We start from the raw sequence: 6428 nt of genomic DNA on the forward strand, positions 1-6428 counted from the left end.
TTTTAAAGGAAGCAGAGGGGCAAATGATAAAGAAATAGCAGAGAAATGAAGGGAATGGTTTCCAACAAACAAAAGAAATGGTTTTGATATCATGTGTAAAAGCAATATTCAATAAGGCACACAAGAGTAAACTGCGTGAACTCAGAAGAAAAGGGCAGTAAGGCACAGTGCTGTAGATGCTTGTGAAGAGGTGAGAACGTGTCATTTTCAAGGTTGATTGAGAACTTTTTTAGAAAGAGTGTGCAGATAATGTGAAACGCTTGTAAGCGGCTACTTTTCTATGTATATATATTGTATAGCCGCGGGGGCTTACTTTTTTCTTTTGGGTAGGCAGGTGCCTTATAGCCACTCACCAGGAAGTTTCGGTAACTGTCCACTGCCGGCTCCTCCTCACGATTAAGTGCCGTTACAATGGAGAAGTATAAAAGATGGAGGCAGTATACTCTTTTTCCTCGGCAAGTTGTTTATTGTCTGCTTTGTCGTTACACAGCACCATACCAGCTACACAAAAATCGATGATCCTAACTCTTCTCCTTGCTTAACACACTTCATCCCTTAGCCGCCCACCTTACTCTTTCTTGCCCTTCCCGTGTCGTCACCACGACCTTTCACCCTCTCACATCTGAAACATACAATTATTTTGAAAACTCAAAACTCTGAACATTTACCAAATTATGTCTTATATCATTCCCTCGCCACAAAAGAAATGTCCTCATTTCTAAGTATAATGAGACACTGCAGAGTAACAACAAATTAAACAGAAAAAGAATGCCTAGAATAAGAAGGAACAGAACATCAGAACTTTTTTGTTGTTGTTGTAACTAGAGAACAAGGGGGAAAAAAGGATTCCCATTAAGGACACCAGACACAAACTCAATGCATAATAAAAAAAAATCATTAATACAGGTGATAGTCAGAGAACCTAAGAGGCAGTTGTCTCTGTCTGCCTCCCGAGGTTGTCCTAACCCTAGAACTGTCAGGAGTTATCCAATGCCCTGGTGTGTGTGGTGACAATGGTGGGAACAGACCCAGCGGGGCCTGAAGTTGCTGACTGTGGCACCTGGGTGCCTGCTGAGGGTATGGGCACCACTTCAACGAGTGTGGGTGTTTGCACTTGTGTTGGCAGCGTGAGAACCACTGGATTTAGAAGGTACCCTGACAATGCAGTGAGTGGTGGTTTTGCAATTCTGGCAACCGGGCTGCGGCGGACTGGAGAGGGGCCTGCAATGTAAGGCTGCATGCGGTTGTAGTGCAGTCATTTTGGCTTAGCATCAGTGTTTCCACACCCACTGATTTCAAAGTTAACAGGAACAGGAAAGTCACAGGACAAACCACCACATACGGACCACCCCAGTGAGGGGCCAATTTGTTCCAACGGTTGGCGGGACTATCAATTAGGACTAAGCCTCCTGGTTTGTAAGGCACATACCTCATGCGACGGTCATAAAAGAGCTTTTGCTGGTGTTGTTCTTTCTCTCGAAACGTGGATGCTGCCTGAAAAGCTTGATGTAATTGTACCTTAAACATATTTGCATCTGCTGCTGGTGCCCCAGGTGAGGCTGAGCAAACTGTGTTGGTATCAGCCAGAAGGGCACGGAGGGGCACTCAGGCCTCACGACCGTGCGAGAAAGAAAGGGGTAAAACCTCTGCTAATGTGGATGGTGGTGTTAGGTGCCAAGGCAACCTGGGGAAGGTATTCATCCCATTCAGAACCTTTGTCAAACAAATACTTGGCAAGTTCTTCTTTGAGCATACCATTGTATCGCTTGACTACACCATCACACTGCGCATGATACGTGTATGATCGAAGTTTGTGAATGGAAAGGAACATAGGTGTTTTATAAGGTTTGATTCAAACTGTCAGCCCTGATCTGAGTGCAAAGTTTCAGGCATTCCATGTTGCGAAATAAAATTCTTAAAAATGCAGCGTGTCATGGATTGAGCAGTCTGGTCAGGCAGTGGGTAAAGATTAACAAATTTTATGTATGACTCCATGACGACCAGTACATAACGATTACCCTTGCTCGATACTGGGAGTTCAGTGATATCTGCAGCCACCATTTGGAATGGTCATTGTGGGGAAATTGGAATGAGTGGGGCTTGGTGTCAAGGTGATGGATGGATGTCAAGCAACAACTTTTACAGTGGTTGGTCATATCAGATGACATGCGAGGCCAATACAAAAAACTGTTCAGCCCCGTCTAGCGTTTTAGAAACTGCATAGTGACCAAAACTAGAATGGCCATGGACGTAATGTAGTAGTACCTGTGGAATCAGTGCAGTGGGAACTACGACTTGGAAGATTTTTCTCTTTGACGGAGTGTGGTAGATCTGGCGACATAAAAACCAATTGTGTAACTTCAGTTTGTGAAACTGAGTACACATTTTCCGTAGACTGTTTAAGTCTCCACAGTGGTGGCCTCCTAACAGCTTCAAGCCAATTAAGTTAAGAGGCCAGGTCAACGTCTTGGTGCTGTTTTCCAACTGTGTCCCAATCAGATTACACCTGCACAAGATTGATGGTACCACGGTGCAGATCAAAGTGTGCTGAATGGTGATGTGGATTACATGACGTAGTTTGTGAAGCTACCGACACAAATGTGACCTGTGATGGGGAGGCCTGAGATGGACTGGCATCGAATAGACGACAGGACATGGCATCAGCATTAAGGTGTTTAGACCCATCCCGATGAACAATATGCCATCATAGCCATCTAATTCAACTGCCCATTGGGCCTGTCTGCCTGTAGGGTCGTGATCCAAAGGCATTTTCTTCAGGCCAACCAGTGGTTTATGGTTAGTAATGATCGTGAATGGGTGGTGTGCCAAATAGTGTCGGAAATGATGAACTGACCACATAATGGCAAAAAGTTTGTGATCAAATGTAGACCATTTCCTTTCTGCTGCAAAGAGTGTATGGCTCGCATACAAGATCACATGTTCTCTGCCATGCAGGCATTGTGCCAGCACTGCAGGGATGCATTGGTGTACAATAAGGGGATGACCAATCAGGAAAGGCCATAGTCGGTGGAGCTGTGAGGGTGTGCTTTAGCACCTGAAAAGCACCATTAGCTTCTGTAGACCACTGGAAGGGTACGTCTTTGTGAGTGAGGCGATGTTAAGGCTCAGCTATGTAGGAGAACTGCTTGATAAACCACCGGTAATATGAGCAGAGGCCTAAAAATGCTCAAACCTGAGTAGGAGACTAGGGTAATGGCCAATCAGCAATGTTGTCGATTGTAGAAGGGTCAGGCTGCGGATGCGAGTCTTTAATTGTGACAGCATTGCAACGTTGATAGTTTACACAAAAGCGATATGTGCCATCTTTCTTATGTACTAACACAACCGGGACCGACCAGGGACTGTGGGACTCTTCAATGATGTTGTTTTCCAGGAGTTTTGTTATCTCCTGTTGTAGTAAAGCTAGTGTTGCAGGTGATGCACGATAAGGTCGCAGTTTGATTGGCACAGCATTGCCTGTTCTGATGCGATGTGTGACAAAGTCAGTTTTGCCACAATCATATGGGTGAGAACTGAAAATGTCATGAAATTCATGTAATAGACATTCAAGTTGGGTTTTCTCTAACGTCTAATTGCACATCAGGGAGTGTTGCATCTGCAGCAGATGGGGTGATGACAGCTGACACAAGGGCATATTCCTCATGAGGGCGGCTCGTGATAGAAAACAAAAGGCCCAAATAGCAGCCTACCTCAAGAGACACAAGCTGCTCTGAGGGGTTAATGATACGAGCCACCGCTCTGCTGTTGGAGACGCAAGTCAGTGTTCTAGCTACTGCGAGTCCCTTAGAAGAGGCCAGACGTGGTTCTAGAAGACCGAGGTATGGGCTGTAATGGTAGGCACTCACTCCATTACCTTAGAGGGCAACAGCAATTGTCATTTCAGACATTGGTGGGACCGTTACAGCGGAGGCTACCACTGCCGCACACTGCACCGGAGTGAACTCATGTGCTGGTAGTAGGGGTAGGATGTTGTCATAAAACACTATATGACAGTCAGATAAATCAATCGTCACATGGTGCTTAGTGAGGTAGTCCCATCCTAAAATAACAGGGTGGCTTGCAGTGCGTGTGATGTGGAAGACTTGAGACAGGGAGTAATGTGCAATGTGTAAGGGAGCCGTGACCGTGCCTAACATATATAGAAAATGCCCAATCACAGATGAAGCAAGAGTAAAAGATTTAACAAGCGGCTGAGACTTTAATAAAGGAACTGACCTACGACATTCATCTGCAATTATAGAAACACTAGACCCAGTATCAACAAGAACCTTCATTTCCATTCCCCACAAAACAATTTGAATAAAGGGTGTGGGAATTACTGATGGACCCATAATGCTGTCAGTTTGGACCAAGTTGTTGGTACACGCTGGTATCTGGTCCTCAATACCAGCAGCTAGTAGTTTCCCTGAAGGTCTCTGGGAGACGAGGTGTTGTCGCCAGCTGCCGAAGCAAAGTGTACACGTCGTGCTGGCGAGGACTGGCGATTGCGTGGGTGCTGTTCACTGGACCGTGATGGAGAAGGGCTAGGAGAGCGTCCAGTACGTTGACGGTGGTGGAGAGCGGGACAAGTAGCGTACCTCATAATCAGGGTGGTGATGACGGACGCTCTCGGGTGCAGGAGGATTGCAGTGGTGATGGTCTAGGCGTGGCTGGCGGTCCTGGGATGAAGAGCGATGAGCAGAATGAAAGAGATAGTGTGGAGGTGGAGAGTAGTCTCTCTCATGGTGAAAAGCAGGAGAACTGGAGCAGTAATGTGGTGAAGAGTGTACCTCATAGGGCAGGCACTGTTTGGGGTAGTGGTCGGGTGGTTCAGGTGTAGGGTTAGGGCGGCAGGGCCAACGAGAGTAGTCATCCCGAGCAGTCAGCCTCTCATCAAGATAGTGGTGACAGGTAGGTGGAAGATGGTCCATGAGATGAGATCCCTCAATCACAGCACATGCATGGTGTGGCTGGTATGCAAGTCCTGAGACAGTGCTCAGGAGGTGTGCCACCTGTTCCGTGAGCCGGTCCAGCCTGTGCTAATGAAGTTGGCGTATTTCACTCAGGTCTGAGCTTAGTTCTGAAATGGCAGCAGTTAATTCACGAATACCAAAGGAAGAGTTTGGCTTAGGCTATGGTGGTGAAGCAATTGAAACTGGCATAACAGAATCTGGAGCAGAAATATGAACAGCTAACTGGGCTCGTTCGCACTGTGTGGCTATTTGCAGTGCATTCTGCAGATTTACTGCCCCGTTTTCATGTATTGTGAGTTGCAATGAGGAGTCAAGTCCAGCCACAAATCTGTAAAAAATTTCACATTGTTTTGCTTCGGAACCATATGTTGTAAAAGCTTCATTCACCAAGTTGGTTAAAGTTGCTACATATACTTGTAGTCGTTCATAAGCTTGATGTGGACAGACATTCAAATAAGTTTGAAAAGTGGCTAAATATTGAAATTGTCCAAAAACTGCACTCAAACTCTTTTTAACTAAGGCACAGTCAGCTATCAAATCTGGCACCAAACTCTGCCAGTATGAAAAAGCAGGACCGCTTAATCGGCCCGTAAAACCTTCGCCTTGTCCATTCCTTCTGCTGAAACGTCCATGGGCACTTCAAATCGCGATATGCAGGTGTGAAACATCTCCGTACCGTCACCAGAGAAGGGGGGAGGCAGATCCAAATGAAAGCGTAAATGGGGTCGTTCCGAATCATCCCCTACTGCGCGCTGTGCTTCGTCATCCGCCATTCTCCACCGCCGTGTAGCTTAACTTGCTGTGAAAGGACTGAAACGTTTATCGTGCTCAGCAAGAAGAAAAATAAAAAAATGTGCTGCAACAAAGCTTAAGCTACTGTCCTGTATATATATTTAAAAATACCTTCAACCACGCTGCCACCAGTGTAAGCGGCTAATTTTCTAGGTATATATATTGTATAGCCGTGTGGACGTTGTTTTTTCTTCCGGGTAGGCAGGTGCGTTATAGCCACTCACCAGGACGTTTCGGTAACTGTCCACCGCCGGTTCCTCCTCATGATCAGGTGATCAGGTGTTACAATGAAGAAACATAAAAGATGGAGGCAGTATACTCTTTTCCCTCGGCGAGTTGTTCATTGTCGGCTTTGTCGTTACACAGCACAATACCAGCTATCCACAAATCGATGATCTTAACTCTTCTCCTTGCTTAACACACTTCCGCCCGCCTAACTCTTCCCCTTCCTGTGTCGTCACCACGACCTTTCACCCTCTCACATCTGAAACTTACAATTATTTTTAAAACTCAAAATTCTGTACATTTACCAATTTGAGTCTTCATGCTTATAAAATGCAAATAACCAGGTAACAAATCCCTGTGACAAAGCAGTTACAGTAGGTTTTAGTAACCGATTAATGGTGGAAGATATGTATCTGTGGCTTTTAATATTAATAATAA

This window comes from Atractosteus spatula, chromosome 1 (genome assembly GCF_055471065.1).
Source record: "Atractosteus spatula isolate fAtrSpa1 chromosome 1, fAtrSpa1.hap1, whole genome shotgun sequence".
NCBI classification, from domain to species: Eukaryota; Metazoa; Chordata; class Actinopteri; order Semionotiformes; family Lepisosteidae; genus Atractosteus; species Atractosteus spatula.